The following is a 21,404-nucleotide window of genomic DNA, read 5'->3' on the forward strand; positions in this document are numbered from 1 at the left end:
CACGTTCCGCTTTGGCAGCCTGGGGTTTGCCGGTGTGGATCTCGGGTGCGGACATGGCACCGCTCAGAGGGCCATGCTGTGGTAGACATCCCACATATAAAATAGAGGAAGATGGGCACGGATGTTAGCTCAGGGCCAGTCTTCCTCACCAGAAAAAGGAGGATTGGCAGCAGATATTAGCTCAGGGCTAATCTTCCTCAAAAAATTAAAAAAATAAAATAAAAAATGAAAAAAATAAGATCACCAAGAAAACCCACCACATTGCTGAATTTAAAAACATACTTCAGTTAACAAGAGGTCAAATAAACACCACAAAGGAAATGTGATAACATAGAGAGCTGCACAATGACATAGATGTGAGAGCTAGTCCGATCCTTGCTGAAAATTCCCTGACCTTTCTGGCCTTTCAGACCTCAACAGAAAGGTTTTTATAAGCAACGGCCACGCTACACTCCCCTGCAGTATCTGAATGCCACACCCACACCCCTACACATGTGCACCAGGACACACTGCAGACACGTGCCTGACAGACACACACTCCCTTGCACACACAAACCAACAGCTACACAACTACTGGGACACAAGGAAAAAGAACTTAGCAGGAAATTTATAAATTTAGTGTTTATATTAGAAAACCTAAAGGCTGAAAATGAGCTAACAAACCAACTTAAAAATAACAAAAGGAATAAAACAACACATGCGAAGAGTATAAGAACGAAAATAATAAAGAGCATAAATGTATAAAAGAGAAAACAAGGATATGTCAATAGAAACTTCCAAACTGAAATGTGTGGACCCAGAACGACAACACGATCCTCTAAGGCTAAGGCCGGATTACACGACGGAGTCAGGCAGCCACGACAGGAACGAGGCCACCACGTGCTCTGCTGACAGACTGGGGGCTCTCCAGGGCACCAGGAGTCCTGAGACACCCCAAGATCAGGCGCCCCCTGCGCCTCAGTCAGCAGGTGGCCGTGGAGAACTCTGCGGCCTTGCCACACAGGCTTCTCTGCTCCAACTCAACCCCTCCTCTCCTCCCTCCCAGTTCTCAAGGTTAAAAGCCTGCCTTCCCCCCACCGCCCCCCACCCCGCTTTGGGGGCGTATTTTCGGTTCTGCCCGAGGCTAATTGTTCTAGTAATAAAGCCTGCCTTTGTTTATTCCAGGTGAGTCCTGTTTCTAGTAATTTTGGTCAACAAATATAAAGAAAAAAGTGGAAAAAAAATAGAATATCTAAGAACAGTAGGACAATTACAAAATACGTGAGACATGCTTAGTGAGAAGACCAGAAGGAGGGCCAGTCTGGTGGCGTAGTGGTTAAGTTTGTGCGCTCTGCTTCAGCAACCTGGGGTTCGTGGGCTCGGATCCCGGGTACAGACCCACACGCTGTTTGTCAAGCCATGCTGTGGCGGCGTCCCATATACAAAATTAGAGGGAGACTGGCACAGATGTTAGCTCAGGGTTAATCTTCCTCAAGCAAAAAGAGGAAGATTGGCAATGGATGTTAGCTCAGGGACAATCTTCCTCACCAAAAAAAATTAAAACGAATACCAGAAAGAGAAGAAAGTGAGAAAGGAGCAAAAGAATTATTTGATATAACAATGGCTACTTTTCAAAATTAATGACAGTCACCCAACTACAGATCCAGGAAGCTCAGAGAATATCAAGCAAAATAAATACCAAAAAATCTAAACCTAGGCTTATCATATTCAACCTTCAGAAAGGCAAAGACAGAGAAATTCCAAAAGAAGCCTGAAGGGGAAAACACCTTACTTATCAGGAATAAGACTAAGAAATACACCTAACGCATCGTCAGATCCATACAAGTGAGACGAGAATGAAGAGAAATATTTAACTGTTGAAAGAAAAAACTCACCAACCTAGAATTCCTTATCCAGTGAAATTACCTTTCAAAGGGAAAGGAGGAATAAAGACTTTCTCAGACAACAAACACTGAGGGCATCTGTTATCAGTACACCCGCCCTACAAGAAATATTAAAAATGCTCCCCAGAGAGAAGCAAAATGATGTAGGTGAGAAAGTCAGATCTCCTTAAAGAAAGCAAGAGCTTCAAAGAGGGAATCAGCGAAGGCAAAGTAAAACCTTTTACTCCTCCCAATCTTAACCGAAGTCACAGCCAACTGCTCGAAGCAGCGACAGCAGCGATGCAGTGGGCGCTAACAGCACGGGGGCAGGGGCAACGACGGCAGCAGTGTGAGGGGCGGGGGGGGGGGCACCCTGCTGTAAGGTGCTATGTGAAAGTGGACTCAGATTACTTTTAAATGTATATTGCAAACTCCAGGGTGACCGTTGAAAACAAATTGTAAGAAGTCTACATCACGAGCTATAGTGGAGAAGACATGAAATAAAACACTCAATTAAAACTCAACAAGGCAGGGGCTGGCCCCACGGCCGAGTGGTTAAGTTCATGCGCTCTGCTTTTTTGGCAGGTTTGGATCCTGGGCACGGACGTGGCATTGTTCATCCAGCCATGTTCAGGTGGCATCCCACATGCCACAACTAGAAGGACCCACAACTAAAAAAAATATACAGCTATGTACTGGAGGGATTTGGGGAGAAAGAGAAAAAAAAAAAAGATTGGCAACAGTTGTCAGGTCAGGTGCCAATCTTTAAAAAGGAAAAAACCAAAAACTAAACAAGGCAGATCAGAAGAGGAAGATAAAAAAGGAACAAAGAACAAGAGCCCAAACAGAAAATAATCAGAAACATCACAGATTCTAAACAAACTATATCAATGATCATTTTAAATGGGAATCATCTAAACATGACAATTATAGGAGACTGCTAAAGTGGATAAAAAAAAAGATCCAACTGTATGTAGTCTATAAGAAACCCACTTTAAATACAAAAACAGTGAGACAAATGTTAAGGGGCGGAGAAAGATATGCCATGCTAACCTCTGTCAGAAGAAAGCTGGGGTAGCTTTATTAATTTCAGGCAAAACTTCAGGACAAAGAAAGCTACGAGGGATAAAGGGGGACATTACATACGATAAAGGGGTCAATACTCGCAAGAAGATATAATCCTTAACACGCTTGCAGCTAACATGCAACAGAGGGTCAAATGCGTGAGGCACAACTGACAGAACTGCAAGGAGACAGACGTGTTCCCGAGCTCGGTCGAGACTTCCACACCCCTCTATGAGTAACGGACAGATCGGCAGGCCGAAAAGCAGTAAGGATATACTTGAACCAAATAGCACCATCCATCAACTGTATCTAATTGACACTGATAAAATACTTCATCCAACAACAGCAGGACACACGTTCTTCTCAGGCTTGCATGCAACATTCACCAAGACAGACCACATTCTGGGCCATAAAACACACCTGAACACATTTAAAAGAGCCGAAATCGTATAAAGTAAGCTCTCAGAGCACAGTGGAATTCAACTGGGAATCAGTAACAGAAAGAGGGCTGGAAAACCCCAAAATATTTGGAGATTAAACAGCACTTCTAAATAAGACAGAAAAAGTCTTAAGACAAATTTAACAATATTTTTAACAAAATGAAAATACAACATCAAAACTTGTGAGATACAGCAAAAGCAGAGCTTAGAGGGAAATTTATAGCTTTTTTTGAATTCATATTTTAGGAAAGAAGAATTATTTGAAATCAAACAGCAAAGCTTCCACCTTAGGAAACTAAAGAAAGAGCAATGTAAATCTAAAGCAAGCAGAAGAAAAGTAATAATAAAAATTAGGGCAGAAATCAATGAAACTGAAAACAGGAAATCAGCTGAGAAAACCAACAAAACTAAAAACCAAAATCTGGTTCTTTGAAAAGATCGACAAAACTGATAAACCTCCAGCAGGCTAACCAAGCCAAAAAGAGAGACAAGACACAGATTACTCGCATCAGAAGTGGGAGAGGGTCACCACAACTATCCCCATGGACAGAAGAAAGAACGAGGGAGGATCATGAAAACTCTGTGCCCAGAAACTTGATAATTTAAATGAAGTGAACCAAGTCTTAGAAAGACACAAGCTATCAAAATTCGCAAGAGGAGAAATACAAAATCTGAGTAGGCCTCTATCTCACAAAGAAATTGAGTAATTAATAACCTTCCTAAAATGAAAGCACCCAGACTCAGAGAGTTCCACTGGTGAATTTCACCAAAAGTTTAAGTAAGAAAAGATACCACTTCTCTAAAATCTCTTCCAGAAAACAGAAGCCGTCATGCACACGCTTTAGCATATGACACTGTAATGGTAAATTCCTAACATTACATGTTTGTCAAACCCACAGAACTGTACAAGAGTAACCCTTAGTGTAAGCGATGGGTCCTAGTTAATGACAACGCATCAACGCCGGGTCATTAACTGCGACGTGTGTAGTACAATAACGCAGGATGTTAGCATTAGGCAAGACTGGGTGGGAGTGTCATACAGGAGCTCTACACCATCTTCTCAATTTTTCTGTAACTCTAAAGCTGCTCCAAAAGCAAAGTTTACTAATTAAAAAAGTAATCTAGATATAAAAGCACATTCATATAACCCTCCTCAAAAAACAAAAACAAAACAATAAAAAGTGCTGGTGGAGAGGGCAGGCGAGGGAGCTCCAAGGAGCCACAGCGAGACTGAGCTCATCTGAACAGAATCAGCGGGAGTCACAAGACAGCGGAAGAACCATTTCACAGAGCACACACGGTGGGAGGCTGCCAACCCAGAATTTTATACTCAGCGAAAATACTCCTCAAAAGTAAGAGTTTAGAGTCAGCCCTGCAAGCCTAGCAGTTAAAGCTGTGCACACTCCACCTTGGCAGCCTGGGTTCGGTTCCTGGCGCAGAACCACACCACCCGTCTGTCAGGAGCCGTGCTCTGGCGGCAGCTCACACAGAAGAACCAGGACCTACAACTCGAATACACAGCTATGTACTGGGGCTTTGGGGAGGAAAAAACAGAGAGAGGAAGATTGGCAACAGAAGTTAGGGCGAATCTCTCCCTGAAAATAAATAAACAAATTGATGGAAATAAAAAAGAGTTTGATAAATACATTTTCACACCAAGAAGAATGAAGATGATTCCTCAGCATCAGACCTACACCCAAGGAAACACTGACGGGGACCCCACAGGGAGAAGAAAAATAGCCCCAGACGGCCACTTGGGAGGCAGGTGGTAAGAAGAGAATAAAAAGGTGGACAAATATGTATGAATATAAAGGAACTCATAAAAACAAGAGTGACGAGAATAACAGCTCTTCAAATACATAAATGTGTGTGTAAAGAACTTAACAATTGTTGCCTATAAATTGAGTGACAGGTTAGTAGACGCAAGGTGTTCGAAGGCTCTTGCATTGTCTGGAAGAGAAGGGAGTATTAACTTTTATTAGAATTTGATAAAGAGTCTACGTTATAATCACCAAAATAGCTGCTAAAAAATTCCATAAAAGCATATGTAATGAGAAGATAATAAGGAGGCAGGAAATGGTTTATTCTACAGCAGAGTATAAAAAGAAAGAAAAAAGAACAGAAGCAGAAGGCAAACAGTAAGATGGTTCCTCTAAATGGAAATTTACCACTAAATGCAACTAAATAAAATTTTTCAACTAAAAAACCAAAGATTTTCAGACTGAATAAAAATACAAACTGTCTCTAACCTGAACGCAGGAGACACACCTATAATAAAATAATAAAAGGTTCAAAATGAAATGCAAAAAAAGGACAAAGTATAAATGCCTTAGAAAAGGAAGCTGACATATCTATATTGACATCACACTAAGCAGAGTTAAAGATGAAAAGAATTCAAAGAGATAAAGGACATTCATAATAATAAAAGGCTGTATTGACCAGGAAGACAGTAATTCACAATTTATATGGGCCTAATAAAATAGCATCCAAAGATATACTGCAATAATTGACAAAATTAAAAGGAGAACAGACAAACCCACAAGCAATCTGGGAAATTTCAATACAACTCCTTCAGGATCTGAGAGAAAAAGAGATAAACATCACCAAGGATATAGAAAATGTCAACAGAATGATGGACCACTGACAGGCATTCAGACAACACTGCCTCTGACACCGCAGAGTACACATTGAAGTGTGCATGGACCAGGGACAAAAACTTCTGTGGGGTCAGAAAGCGAGTCTCTAAACATCAAAGGACTGCTATCATTCAGAAGATCTCTGAACACAACAAAATTAAGCTGGAAGTCAGCAACTGGAAAAATCACAAAATGCGTGAAAATTAAGAAACTTATTTCTGAATAACCTATTGGTCAAAATAAAAATCACAATGGAAACCGATAAATGTTTTGAACTGAATGATAAGAAAAATACAATATATCAAAACCACAGTATACATCTAAATTTACAGCCTTAACTGCCTACATTAAAGGAAAGGCAAAAACTAATCACCCGTGTATACAACTCAAAAAGTCAGGACAAGAACAAGAAAATAAACCCAAAGAAGGAAATAATAAATAGAAAAATAAATATTCATAAAACAGAATACATATGAATCAATATATTGATGAGACAGATCAAGAGAGAGAGTAAATAACCAAATAACAATATTGAAAAAGAAGACATAACTACAGACCATAAAAATATTTAAAAAATAACAGGATATAATGAACAGCTTTACACAAATTTCAAAGTTTAGATAAAATGGACAATCTTTAAAAAATAAAGTTTACCATAAATGAAACAAGAAGAAAAAGAAAATCTGAATAGTTTCAAAGCTATTAAAAGAAATCAAAGACCCAATTTAAAATTGTTCACAACAGAAAACCCCAGGCCCAAATGCCTTCATTGGCAAATTCTAGCAAACCTTTAAGGAAGAAATACCACCAATCTTATGCAAACTGTTACAGAGAAGAGAAGGAGTATTTCCTAACTCATTTTATAAAGTCAGAAAAACCATGACATCAAAACTTGATAAGGACATTATAAGAAATCAAAATTAATTGTCAAAATCTCTTACAAACACAGATGCAAAATCCATAAACTACTTATTAGCAACCCAAACAAAGCATTACTTACAAAGGATAATCCATAGACAAGTTCGTTTATTCCTGAAATGCAAGTTTGGTTTAACATTTGAAAAATAATAAATGTAATTCTCCACATTAACAAAATAGAGAAGAAAAAAATCACATGATCATCTCAATATATGCAGAAAAAGCATTTGATTAAAATTCAACATCTATTCATGATTAAAACAATAAAACGAAACAAAACAAAAAAACCCTCTTAGTAAACGTGAAATAGAAGGGAACTTTAATCTGATTAAGATTCCCTTAGTACAGTCAACTTTATCTTTCACAGTGAAATGTTGAAAGCTTTCCTTCTGAGATCGAGAAGTTAACAAAAAGCCCAGCTATTAACACTTGTGTTCAAAGCAGTACTGGAGATCCTAAGCATGAGCAAGGCGGCAAAGGGCAGAAAGGGATAAAGACCAGAAAGAAATTAAAAACTAGGATTAGTAGGTGACACAATTGTGAACACAGAAAATCCAACAGAATCCACAAATAAATTATTAAAATAAGTTCAGTAATGTTGATGCATCAAAGTCAATAATCAAAGTTATCAAATTATATTCCCACATGCCAGCAAAAACAGAAAAAAATTTTGGAAAAGATGCCATTTACAACACCATAAAAATAAAAAACCCTATGTCTTTATAAAGAAAACTTTATGAAACATTATTGAGAGAAAATAAAGATGACCTAAAAACATGCAATCCTGTAACATGTTCATGGATTAGAAATGTAATATTACAAAGATGTTATTCAACCAGTGCATTTCCAATGAAAATCTCAGCAGGTTTGCTGGTGGACGCTGACAGGCTGAGCTCTGAACTGGACGTGAACATGCAAAGGGTTGTGATCAGCCATGGCGATCAGGAAGGCCACGAGGACGGCGGCTCCTCCATCAGGTAACCAGACTTAGGAAAGTCTCAGTCATTGAGGCAGGGTGGCTTCAGCAAACAGAGAGCAAAACAGACCAATGAAACAACACCGAGTCCAGAAACGGACCAATACGTATAGAGACGATTAGTTTGGTGATGTAAGCTGCCCTGCAGAGCAGTGGGAAGGGACAATCTCTTCAATAAGTGGTGTCAAGTCAACTGGAGATCCACATGGGGGAAAAACGGAGCTTGCCATGATACAATAAAGCTTCACATTGAGAAGTTAAGTGTGAAAAAGCAAAACAATAAAGAAGATGATATTGAAACATACATCAATGACCTTGGGTAGGCAAAGGGTTCTTATACAGGACATAGAAAATAACAACCATAAACGAATTTTAAAATGGGCAAATTAGATCTCATTAAAATTAAGAGCTTCTATTAAACAGAGTGAAAAACTGCTACATACTGGGAGAAGATATTTGCAATATAAACACACAACACAAGACTAGTATCCAGAACATATAAAGACTCTTTACAGGTCAGAAAGAAAAATGGGCAACGGGTTTGAAAGGAGTTTCACCAAAGTGGTCTCCAAATGGCCAATAAACATATGAAGAGGTGTTCAACCTCATTAATACTCTGGAAAATGCAAACTGAGAACACACTGAGATCCACCACCCACCATGGAATAGCACGAATTTAAAAATGACAGGATGAGGTGTGAACAAGGCTCACTCCTTCACTGCCAGCGGGCGTGTGACATCATGAGCACCGTGATAAACGGACACCTTCTATACGGTGAACACGTTATACACCCGACCACCGAGCAGTTACACGCCTGGGTATGCGCAGACAGAAATTCACATACGTGTGCGCCAAGACGAGTCAAAGAACGTCATAGCAGCATCATTCACAACTGCCAAGAAATGAAGAAACTCAAATGCCCATCAACAGAAGAATGAAAAAAATGTGTTGTGGTATCCTCATAAAATAGAAATGAATGAACCGCACACACCAACGTGAGGTTGAGCAAAAGAGACCAAACACAAAACACTACACACTGGACTGTGGAAAGTACATTTATATGAAGTCCTAAAGCAGGTAAAACTAGCACGTGATTTAGAAGGGCGCCCACTCTGTGGGAGTGGGGCACCCCTGAGGGAGGGGTGTGGGGGGCACCCGAGGGAGAGGGTACCTGTGATGGTCCAGCCCCGAACTTATAGGCAATCACGCAAATGGCTGACTTTATTATAACTCACTGAGTTGTACTCTTAGGACAGAGTACTTTCTGTATGTATGTCAGACTCCAATAAAAAGCTGGAAAAGTATTCTTAAAAAAGATATTCTGCAGTTCCAGAAGCACAGTTTTGGCTGTATAGTCACATTACAACAGCTTATCAGAAAAAATATTCAAACGAAGACCAACTTGGTATTCCAGCAGACGGACTCAAATGAGGGAGGCCAGAGCGCGGGGCATCCCAGGTAGGCAGCACCGGGGCTGGAGGGTGGACCCCACAGGGTGCTGACTTTTAGCACACACATTCGACAGTCAGAGCATCTAGTGAAAGAGGGACAGGTGCTGCAAGGGTGGGGGGCAGGGGGGCTGGTTCAGGAGGCTCTGAATGTCACATTACATGGTCTGGAAACTGGGGAGCCCCAGGAGTTTCTGAGCAAGGAGTGACAGGCATGGAGATGTGAGAAGATTAATCTGGGAGTCGTAATGACAACGAAATGAGAGAGAGGAAAGAGGAGAGAGGGAGCAGCAGAGAATAAAAACACCCATGGAACAGCAACCAGGTCACAGACCAGGCGTGAGTGCCGGGAAGGGCTGTGACTTCTTGCCAAAGTCCCCAGTCCTTCCCCCTAAGACAATTCAGCTCTGTAGGCCTGAGGTCTTCCACACCACTGGCCCAGGAATTCTCCTAGGGACACGCTGGGAACAAACGGAACAAATGGCTCAGTGGCGGTGTCACTGTATGATCTCAATCTTGATCTTCCAGGCCACCTGGCCAGGAGGGAGGGATCCGGAAAGTGACTGCAGCAGACAGCGCAGCTCGTCAGCACGTCCCCATCCCGCCCTCCACCGGAGCAAAAGTTACACATCCAGGGAGACAGGAGGAGGCACCCAACAGAGCTGTTTAAATCCAGGTTTAAGAAAAGAAGGCTCTGGGGACAAAAGTTTTCAGGGTAGTCAAAACTCATTAACTCCAGTTAATTGGGTAAAAAGGCCAGTTCAATTGATGATGAGTGAATTAGAGGATAATTTTCACACAAAGCAATTCTATTAACTTGCGTATAGTAATCTGAAGAAGCGTTAACGGTGCTACCAAATGCACTTCTCACTTGGCTTCTCTCCTAAGTAGATAAGGCTAATTTAGAACGCACACACCACTTGCTACGACAATTAGAAACTGCTGGACACCCTTCTCCGGTAGCCTTTCGCAGCTCTGGAGGGGCTGAAGCTTCAAGGCAAGACAATGTAACCCTTTTAAAAGTGGTGGAAACTATCAATCCGTGCTTGATGAAAATGCTTCCAAACTAATCAGACATGGCCCTGGTCAGAGCAAACGGAGGACAGTGGGAAACTGCCAACCCTCCCCAGTGAGCCGCTCACTGTCTGCCCGCGGTGCTGTGTCGAAGGCGGCCAGCCTCACAGGTGAGTGCGCAATGAGGCCCTGGCCCGGGGAAACGCCCACAACAGCACTGCTCCAGTGTCCTCGGGCCTCCGGTCCTCTGCCATCCACAGCCACCACATCGTGTCTGCCATCCGGGCCGACCTGTTCAGCACCGCTTCCTCCTCGTTTTCAAAGATCGCTTCTTCTTTGCTTGTCTTCATCTTTCACTCCCTTCTTTTCCTTCAGCCTCATTACCAGATAATCCTACCTGACCAATGTTTCCTGAGCTCTGTTTCTGCAGGTTACCGGGTTGAGAGCAGCCCCATAAGAGGACAGGGCTGCCAGACCTGACAGGAATCTCCTGTCCCCGATTCGTCCCCTCTAAGGACCTGCCCAGCGCTCCCCTGCAGGCAGCAGGAGGCGGAAGGCGAGCCCCTGGCGGGGAAGGGCCGTGGTCCCTGTTTCATTCGTTCGTTCCCCTGCTCTCGACCCCCTCCCCAACCAGCCCAGCCATCTGAGTCAGTGAGGGGCCCAGCCTCTGCCTCCGCCCACCCTGCCCCTCCACCATGACACACGACACTGAGCCAGAGGGGCGGAGGGACGCGCTGCTGCTCTGCCTCTCACCAGCAAGCCATGTTCTTGCAGTTTCAACCTCCTGATAAAAAGCTCTACAACACCTATTGTAGCAAGGAGTGGGAATCAACTGAGACTTCCCCAAGCAATTTGACTTAGATTTCACACTGCTCTATTACAAATTCCATTTCATTTATGTTTGCTGTATAATGCATCCCAGCATCCACCCTGAACCAGCAGCGAGCTTCCTAACAGCAGGTCCTACACGCGTGCTGACAGCGTGGCTGCCGCCTCAGAAAGCCAGGGTTCCGGGGGCGATGCGCGAGCACGGTGCCAGGGCTTCCTGCACTGTCCCCTGTGTCAGGGTCTTCACCAGGGAGGGGGAGGTGAGCCCCCCCAAGGAGTCTGTACCACACAAATGTGGTGGAGCCACAGGCTGAGGGAGCGACCGCCGGTGTGGCCTGCTCTGTGTTAAGCAGGACTTCTCGGCCAGGACGGAGGGGAAGAAGAGTAACACAGGGACAGACGGTGAACGGGCCCCCAGCCAGCTCCAGCAGTCAGAGAAGCCCCTTCCGCTCTCTGAGCCTCAGTTCCCCCAACTGCAAAACAGCAGTTAAGTCGATGGACCTGCATCCTGCAGTTCAAAAGCTGTAATGTTGCAGAAACTAAGCGGCTTTCTTCACGAGAAGGTAAGGACACCAACAGGTGATGCCCGTGCGCACTCACCACGTGCAAGGCATTGTACCAGGAAACTTCCACGCATCGGCTTGCCAGAGTTTCCTTCACTACTACAGGCGCAACCCCTAGCATGGAGCCTGGAACCTAACAGGCTTCAGGAAATGCCTTAATTGAAAGATGAATGAATGAAACCATCAACCTTCAGAACAACCCCGTGAGGCGGGCGCTGGCACACAGTCTCTTTCAGAGGAGGAAATAGGCCTCCTGAGTTCAATGACTTGCCCAAGGTCCTCAGATCCTACTGACAGAGCCCAGATTTGAAGCCAGCTCTGCAGGAAGTGAGAGCCTGAGCTCTCGGTCATCACACAAAATGGTGGGATCGACAGTCAGACGGGAACAAGCTTTATAAATCAAAGCCCCAGTGCAGCTCTGAGCTCAAGTACCCACTGATCGCAAACCGCAAAAAGATTATGAGACAACAGAGAGCCAGTGATCCCAAAATCTTCAACATTCACCCCGACTCTGAGTCCCAGTGGGCACATGACACGACCCAAGTGGCTCGCACTGATTTCAAAGGTCCCTCCTCAACTGAGAAGGCCCAGCCCCAGACGGGGTTTTGTGTCACACAGACACACACCCACCCGCCCAGGGAGCTGACCACAGAGCTCAGGGACAGGGCTCCCCTTGCCAGACCCTCCTGCAGATCACTGCTCTGCCGCCCAGGGCCAGCGACCCAGACAAGAAGCAGCCAAAGCACAACCACCCACCAGCTGCGGAGCACCCCCGACGAGGCCAAAGGAGAGCTGCGTGCTGCTCCCCGTCCCAGACTGAGAGTCAAGTGCAAAGAGAAAGTCGCTTTCAGTTCACGCCCAGTGTCGTGGGCGCCACCCAGGGTCAGGCCGGTTCTGCAGGGAGTAAGGGAGGGGACGCCCTGCTCTCCAGGAACCCAGCCTGGGAGGGAGTCAGATAGGAACATCAAAAAAGAAGAAAGGGACCAAAGGAGAGATGTGGTGGGGCGTGTGCCCCACCGCACACCAGGAGGGGACTGCTCCAGCAGCGGGGACAGCCTGGATGGGTGGGGTGCAAAGGCACCTCTCCAGAAGGACAGGGAATGGGCAGCCGGCTCAGAGGACTTTCCAAGCCCCACGTTCCACCTGCCAATACCATTTATGCACAAGTGTGCACACGGATCCTACGCCCCTCCACACCCAGGCTCCCGGGCAAGACCACTATCACCTGGCTGTGCCTTCTCCGCACTCAGCCAAGTGGTCTCACACATCAGGGTCCTAGGACCCACTTGCTGATGCCACCACAAGATCCACAAGAAGCAGAACACCAAACAGCCCACACCCCCAAGCTCAACCAAGATCCCTGATTCAACAAACATCATCAGCTACCGATCATGCGCCAGGCCCTGTGCGGGGCCCGGGATCGAGAGCAACAGGCAAAACACAACTCTCCACGCATGCCACGTCACGAGGCTGGAGGCTCCCGTCAACGCCAGAACCCCCAGAGCCCAGACCCCACTCTGGCATCGGCGTGGGCAGCAGCCTCTCTAAGCCTCAGTCTTCTCAACCATAAATGAGGAGAAATCTCATATCACAGCGTGATTTTTAGGACCAAATAAGATCATTAGGTGAAAACTCACAATACCTATTTTTAAATTTGTTAATGTTAATTATTATTATTAGTCCTACCTTCTTGGAAAGTCCTCCCTCTATTAAAAAAGAAAACAAACACCTGGCTATTCGGCCTTACCCGCCCATCACAGATAAGCTACAGCTTTCCCAAGCTGCCGCCTGGATGAGCGCCCACTCAGGGGGCGTCCCAGGGAAGGGGCCCACTCCAGAGGGTCTCTCAACACCCTCTGTGCCCTGCTCTTTGGCCATTATCACTGCTTCACATTTCACAATTCTGTCTGCCTCCGCAACCAAATGGCAAGCTCCCGCAGGGCAGATGAGGCTGCCTTTCTCTTTCACAGCCATATTCTCAACACCCAGGACAAAGACGCTAAAAACGTACTTGCTAAACGCATCACAGCACTTGGTAGGAGGGCTCTATCCAGGCCTCGTTGCCCAGCTCATGACCCTAGGGGTCAAGAGGCCGCGGGCTGGATGCTCTGGCTGGGCTGCCTGCCCCGGCACCGACAGCTCCAGTGTGGCCGGCAGCCTGCAGGGCTCTGAGAAGCCAGGCCTGCCCCAGCTACTCCAGGGCCCCCAGCCCCGGAGGGAAGGAGGGCAGTGCGGCGGCGGCTGTCTGCCGGGCCAGGCCCTCTGCTGCAGCAGCAGGCTCTCTGCCAGAGCCCCTCACATGCTGGCCCCACTACCACTCAGGATGGGGGGTGGTTAGACCCTGCAGGTGCCCTGACTGTAAATCACACGCGGTTGCTTCTGGGACGGCAGCCTCATGCAGGACTGAGTGAGGCGCCATCTCCGCCCCCCCATACCCCCTACACCAAGGGCTCCCGGTCGTTCTCAGGGAGACGCTGCACGTGTCGACGGTCAAGAGCAGGAAGAGGAGCCCACGGCACCAAGAAGATGCGAAGCTCACAAACCCGACGCCCACTCTTGGCTTCAGCCCTGTCGTCGGAGCTGGGCTCCCACAGCCAGTGCCAGCCACACTTACGGGACATTCCTCCCCCAGCAAAGCAGCTCCCATCCTGAGGCGATGGCTGGTGCTGAGGCCTCTGTGTGAGACTGCCCGGGGGACAGGGACCCCAGGTGCCATCTCTCACCCTCCAGGCCCTAACTCGGCTGAGGCTTGATGTGAAGAACAATCTATCACAGACAGAGAGGCCCTGGGAGGAGAGAGAACACTGACTCCTGAGGGCCTCAAGGAGAAGAGTGGTCAGTTCTGCAGGCCGCAGCCAATGGCCAGTCAATGACCAGGGAAGAGGATGGAGAGGCCACCCGCCTCCCACGCAGGACGGAGCCACTGCTCGGCCAGTCCCGTCTCCTAGGCTGCAACCAAGGGTGGGGGCAGTACCTGGTCACCCGCCTCTGCAGAGCAGGCCGGGAACACCCCAGAGCAGGCTGCCCGAGAGCTCAGGGCGCCTCCCCAATCCTCCCCTCGCTGGGACAGGTGTGAGGCAGCCTCCCGAGTCCCCGCCCACCATGCGGAGGAGGCTCGCGCTCCAGGACCTGAGGGATCTGACAACGCTCCTCACGACCCCGTTTCCTCCAGGAGGTGAGAAAGCAAAGCGGCATCACAACCGTCAGCACGGGGCTCCCCAGGGGCGATGGCCAAGCAGGGGTGCAGACGCAGAGCCGCCACGACTTCAGACTGTGACAGTGCAGGATGCGCAGCTGCTGTTTGCAGCGACGGAGCGAGCCTTGGTGGCGTGAGGAGCAGCCCCAAGGTAACAGCCGTGCGACCCTGACTGCAGACATGGCTGCTGCACTTCCCCCACCCTGCTTCCCGCCGTCCTCCTTCCACGGAGGGCACTGGACTTGAGCCGGACTCCAGCTCCCCCACTTCCCGGCCACGCTTCCTGGGAGCGGCGCTGACTCCCGGAAACGCTCGCTTCCTTCTCCGTGGAACACGCCGTGTGAGAGGAGAGGGAGTGAACACCGAGACCTCCGGCTCAGACCAAGTGCGCGTGGTGTTAGCGCGGTGACCAGCGTCGTGATGTACAGCTGCAGTGTTCACAGAGGGGACAGGGCTCTTCCATGGACCACCTGGTGAGTCACAGAGCAAGGAAGCAGCCAGGGCCACACTCGCTATCAAGAAGCCTCCGCTCCCCTCAATGCGGACGTGGCACTGAACCGCTGTCCCGGACGGAAGTTTGTCACGCACACCAGGTATCAGAGGACAGTGAGCTGCTGTAGGAGCAGGAGACTGGTCACGGTAACAGAGCAGCCACTCGGGAACAGCGGGGGCAGGAAAGAGCGTCCATCTCGGATCAGCAGGGGAAGGGCAGAGGGCAGGGAGGCAGAGATGGCAGGGAGGGAGGGGGCAGGAAGCCCCACAGGGCCGGGGGGACCACTGGCTAACTCCCAGGAAGGTTCTGTCTTTCTATACACCTTCTCTGCGAAGAGACGCAGGTGATCGGGAAGGGCTCAACGTGCAGACCACACCCCTGAGAGGCCCCAGCTCTGGAAGACCCCTCGGGCCAGCACTCATGGGCTCCTTGCATCCACCCAGAGGGAGGTGCCGTTATCATCTCGCTTCGCAAAGATGACAACTGAGACACGGTGGTGAAATCGCAGCAGCCAGGAGAGCAGGCCACAAACCCAGGCCCCACGGCTCCCCAGCCCCGGCCCCTGCTCCTGCAGAACCAAAGATGACAAGAGGTCAATTCAGTGGGTCTCAAGGCCAAGAAAGACCTCACCCATAAAGCAGTGGGAGGAATAAGAAAGGGGAAGACTGCACACTTTCCGACGTAAAACACCTCTGTGTGTCCTGAAACACTGTTAAAAAAACAAAAGGTAAAAGACGCACTGGGGAAAACCTACTGTGTACAAGTCAGTGAGAAGGCCCCCCAGACCTAACAGAAAGCTGAGCAGAGCAAGCAGATGGTCAACGGAGAAATGTAACCGCCAATCAACACAGGGAAAAATCCAGAAAGAGCCATTTCTCACCCAAAGTGGCAAGAAATAAAATGCTGCTACTCTGTGAGTGGGGCTGCAAGGGGCGCACCCCATACCTGCTGAAGGGGACGGCACTGGGTCAGCCACACTGACTAACTGTCCAAAAAGTGTTCTTGCCCTTTAACCAGGAATCCAGGTCCAGACAGACATCCTAAGAAATGAGTTAGAGATACAGTCCAAGAGCTGCATCCAAGGATGCTGGTCACATTAGCAAAAATAACGAAAAATTAGAAACAATCTAAATTTCCAATAAAGAAAAGAGTTTAATTTTGGCACATCTGTACAAAAGAACATTATATAGCCACCGAGGGTTTTATTTTCACAGACTGTAATGACACAGGCATTTGTCACAGTAAATGTTAAGCGACAAACAGGTCTTGTCTGTCCGGTTTATGGCTGTTCTTCTAATACCTAGAACAGCTATGGGAACACCCACAGCACCTGGCACATGTGGATGTCAGCCAATAAGTGCTCAATAAACGGACGGATGGATGGATGGGGGGAAGGAGGGAGAAATGAAGGAAATACACACACGATTTTAGTGCTCTCTGTCGGTGGAGGGATCAAGGTCTTCGCAAATGTCTTCTTTATATTTCCCGGCAGTTTCCAAACTCTCACCATGTATACGATTATAATAAAGGAAAGAAAGAGGCGCTGTACGTTTTAAAGGAGTCAAGGCTTACACCTAAGGCATCTTGACACAACAGCCAACCCGCCCATCCCTTTGCAGACACCAAACCCGAGGCCCAGCGAGGTGAGGGGCCTTCCCTGACTCACCTGCGACATGGCGGCCGCTCCCCCAGGGCCCAGGGCTCACCGAGGGTAAGCCCACAACCCGCACCAGCATCCTGAGGGCAGCGAGGCCCGGGCACAGCGTGCGAGAGAAGGAGACACAGCGGCTCAAGGAGCTGGTCGGGGAAGGGCCGTGGGTCCAGCAGTTCCGGCCCAGCGCGACCACCGAGTGTACCACCCGTCGCTGGAGGGTTGCAGTTCTCTGGTTTCGGCTGTGGCACACCAGGCTGCCAGGAACAGTCTCGTACAGGTTTTCCTGTGGACACGAATTTTATTTCTTTGGGATAAATGCCCAGAGCGCAACTGCTGGGTCGTACGGTCACCGCAGTTTAGCTTGTGAACAAACTGTCAAGCTGTTTTCTAGTGGGCGCGCAGGAGTGACAGATGAGAGACGCCGTCCCACTGCATCCTCGCCAGCACCGGGAGTCACCGCTGTTTATCCCGGCACGCTGACGGGCATGCGGGGACCCTCACGGCGGTTTTACAGCCCTTCCCACTGCCCGGTGACGCTGAACCGTCCACCCGCTCGTCCGCCGCCTCGCGTGCCCTCTGTACGTGTCTCTGTCCATTTTCTCATCACACTGTTTTTACTACTGAGCGCTGAGGGTTCTTTCTCTCTTCCAGGGCATGGCCTCTTGTCCGATGTGTGGTTTGTAGATAGCTCCTCTCTCGGTCTGAACCTTGTCTTTTCATCTCTTAACAGGCTCTTTCACAGAGCAAAAGCATCTAGTTTCTATAAAGTCCAATTTATTAATTTGTCCTTTTACAGAGAGAATCATATCTTTGGTGTCAAGTCTAAGAACTCTTTGCCTAGATCCTGAAGACTTCCCTCGTATTTTTGAATACAAGTTTTATACTTTTATGTTCGACATTAAAGTTCACGATTAATTTAAGTTAATTTTTGCGTAAAGCGTGAGGTTTAGATGCAGGTTCACTTTTTGCCTATGGATGTCCAGCTGCTCCAGCACAATTTATTGAAAAAGTTATCTTTCTTCCATTGAATTGCTTTTGCATCTTTCTCATCAGTTGACCCAGAGCAAGCAGAAGGAAGGAAATAAAGATTAGAGCCGAAATAAATAGAGAATATAAAACAATAGAGAAAACCAGCTGAGGCAAAAGTTGGTTCTTTGAAAAGATCAATAAAATTGATAAACCTTCAGGTAGACTGACCCAGAAAAAAAGAGACTCAGATCACTAAGACCAGGAATCAAACAGGAGCAATGTCACTGACCTCACAGAAATGAAAAGGTTATAAAGGAATACTACTAACAATCGTACGTCAAAATTAAACCATCCAGGTGAAATGAACAAATCCCTAGAAAGACAGAGACTACTCAAATCTGATGCGGGAGGAAACAGGAAACCCACACAGACCTGTCATTGCAAGTAGAGATGAGCCAGCCCCCACCTGCTCCCGCTGTCTCTGGGTGCTCCTGGGACTACACAGAGGGCACTGTTAGCTCTTTGGTTAGGGCCCCGGGTCCCCGAGGCTCTGTCGTTCTCTCTGTCCTCGGATTGAGTCACTTCCACTCACTGATTCTTTCCTCTGTCCCCTCCATTCCCCTGCTGAGCTCATCCAGTACACGTTTATTCCGTTTCTGTACTTCCAGTTATTGTCTAAAACGTCCTGTCTCCCTAGGACACCACCTTCCCAGCCCTGTGGCACTCCTGGGCTGCCATCCTCTTTAGCTCCAAGTACAGGATACAAAGACAACCACAAAACCCAGGGAGCCACCACATGCTGCTCCTTGGGTCCAGAGGTTGCCAGCCTCCAGCCTCCTGAGTCTTTTAATGTTTGTGTTACATATAACGTCCAGGGTTTTTACTTGTACCCAGCCAAAGGAAAGGGAAAAACACGTCTACTCCATCTTCTTGGAAACAGAAGTCTTAGTTGTTCTTTAAAATTGTTCATTAAGCAAATAATTAGCACCGCCTAGGTGCTGGGCGCTACAGTAGATGCTACCCTAAGCAGCTTGGTGGATGAGAGTGTCTGGCTGCTCCTGGCTCACAGGTGACACATGAAGTGAGTGACTACACCAGATGCGGAAGGGCTTTGAAATCATCTAACCAAGTGGCAGGTCACTAAACCTCTCTATCTGAGGAAGGGAGGACTCCATCGAAATAGAGATGCTTCCAAGTTGCAAACGTGCCGCTATCACCAAGGTGGCCCGCGGGGAGAAGAAGCCCCTGGAAAAGTTGCTGGGGCTCGTCTCCATCATCGAGAAAGAGAGAGAGACACACACACCCTCTAACACCCACCACTGCAAAACCACGGCTTCTGGCCCACTGCAGCTAAAGTGCATGCCACACTGGCGCCAGCAGTCCCACATTTATCCAGGGAACACTACCAGTCCCACTGTGTGAACTGTGCCCCTCCTCCCTCCACAGAGTGGTACTCAGAGCCACCAGCTGACCCTCTGAAGCTGAAAGCTACCTTCACGGAGGAAGACAGGCCGGCACTTAAAAAGTTTTGTCCCTACTTTCTGCATTCTCTTCATTTACAATATTGCTTATGCAAAGATATTACCATACATAATGCATTCAATTATGCAGTGTAAGATGCAGCCTTAATGGAGAAAATTCAAGTCAGCCACATAGACACTTCAGAAAATATTAAAAAAAAAAAGACGACCCTGCCACTAACTTTCAAATGTGTTTGAATTCGCACACCTCTCACTACCATAGGGACGCAATATAAATATATAAACTAGTGCTCATCTCATTTTCCCAGTTTTCTTGCATGATAATACGCCTGGAGCCGACACCTCTCTCCTTCTCAGTGCTGGGCCTGCATTAGCATGTAAATAGCTCGCAGATACAAGGACACGGAAGCAAGCAAGAGCTCCTTAATTAACTTCAATCCCCAGCAAACCCGGCAGCAGTCCGCTCTGACAGTTCCCACAGGTCCTCCTCAGGAGGCCCTCGCCGGCCTGGGGAGTCCTGCCAGGCCAGCACTGAGAGGGCGTCTGGAAAGGGCCGGCCGGGGAAAGCGACATTTGGGTACTGGGCCCACAAGAAGCTGTGCCATGACTGTCATCTGGAACTTTGGGATGCTTTGCTGAGCCAAGCCTGGGTGGACGCACTGGGGGACTGCCAACCAGGGGGCGGGGGTGCTGGCTGGGTTCACGCTTACTGAGCACAATTCCTAGTCTCAGCTGATCCTCACAAACAGTCCTACATGTAGGTCCGGCCTCTCTCTCCACGGTGAAGGGCCAGCACTGCCCAGGCCTCTTGCCAGGCCCCAGGGAGCTCTACGGTCAGGGGTATCTGACTTGTTTCCTACTCTCCCACACCCGCCCCACCCATCCAGAAACAGTGCCAAGTCCACGGTTGTCCAACCACTGAGTGAACGACTCCAAGGAAGAGTTGGTCACTAGAAGATGCCACACGTCTTATTCTGCAGGCAACAGGGAGCAGGGGTGGTTTGGGGGCTGAGAAGTGACCTGGGTAGAGCCAGGCTTCCAGCACGTCACTCTGAGAAGCCACGGGACCCACGGGGAAATCCTGGCCACAGTCAGGCAGCGAGTGGCAGAGGAGGAAGGACATGTGCGAGAGCAGTGCTGGAGGAGATGTCGAAGCTCCAGAGGCGAGGGGCCGAGCAGGAAGGGCAAGTGGGAACAGGCCAGAAATAACACACGTCGTAGCAATGCTCACACAGCAAGGACCGCAGCTGCGCTCTCGAAGGCGGTGCTTCTGCAAGCCCGTAACTCACGTCACCTGCCAACAACCTGACGAGGAAGCACCAGGCCAATGGCCACCTTCCCCAATGATGAGAGCGAGCCGTAGACTGACTAAGCTGGCCAGGCTGCCCACAGCAACACCTGGTGGAAGGAGATTATAAGGCACGTGCACTGGCTCTGAGGAGTTATCGCTCAGAGCACTGTGGGATCTCATGGGGGCTGAGATGCCAAAGGGAAGCCATCTGGGCACATGACAGAAGGAGGGGAAAGTGCCCGTAAACACACTGGAAAGTGTACTTTGGAAACACAAGCACTAGCTCCCAGAAGACACTGGTGTGCGGACTGGATCATAACCCACAAAGATTCACAAATAGGATTTAGCAGTGAAGACAGCCTGGGTGAGGAGCCTGGAGGTTGGGGCAGAGGCACAGCACCAGCTCACCCGGCATCGTGGGCCCGCTGCTCCCTCTGCTCCAGCTGGCGCCTCTCCTTCCTGTGCTCCCCGCCGGCGGTGTAAGTGGCACCTACTTCTTCTGCTCGACCGCACTGGCTTCCGTCAGGATGAGGGGAGGTGATGTGGGAAAGGAAGTCGTGTGCTGCAGT

General features: G+C 48.3%; 1 protein-coding gene across 8 annotated transcripts in view; it reads right to left on the reverse strand.

Annotated features, from left to right (window-relative positions):
• The window catches only part of MAD1L1 (mitotic arrest deficient 1 like 1), a 415,485-nt gene that overhangs the window by 209,391 nt on the left and 184,690 nt on the right, over window positions 1-21,404 (reverse strand). The window contains exon 1 of one of the 8 annotated variants that reach the window (XM_070484078.1): window positions 21,244-21,373. The exons of 6 other annotated variants lie outside the window; for them this stretch is intronic. The gene's annotated coding sequence lies outside the window, so the exon portion shown is untranslated. Of the gene's footprint in view, window positions 1-12,507; window positions 12,568-21,243; window positions 21,374-21,404 lie in introns of those variants that run through there. One more of the 8 variants, XM_044746862.2, reaches the window with a different exon arrangement.

Source organism: Equus asinus, chromosome 14 (assembly GCF_041296235.1).
Source record: "Equus asinus isolate D_3611 breed Donkey chromosome 14, EquAss-T2T_v2, whole genome shotgun sequence".
Lineage (NCBI taxonomy): Eukaryota > Metazoa > Chordata > Mammalia > Perissodactyla > Equidae > Equus > Equus asinus.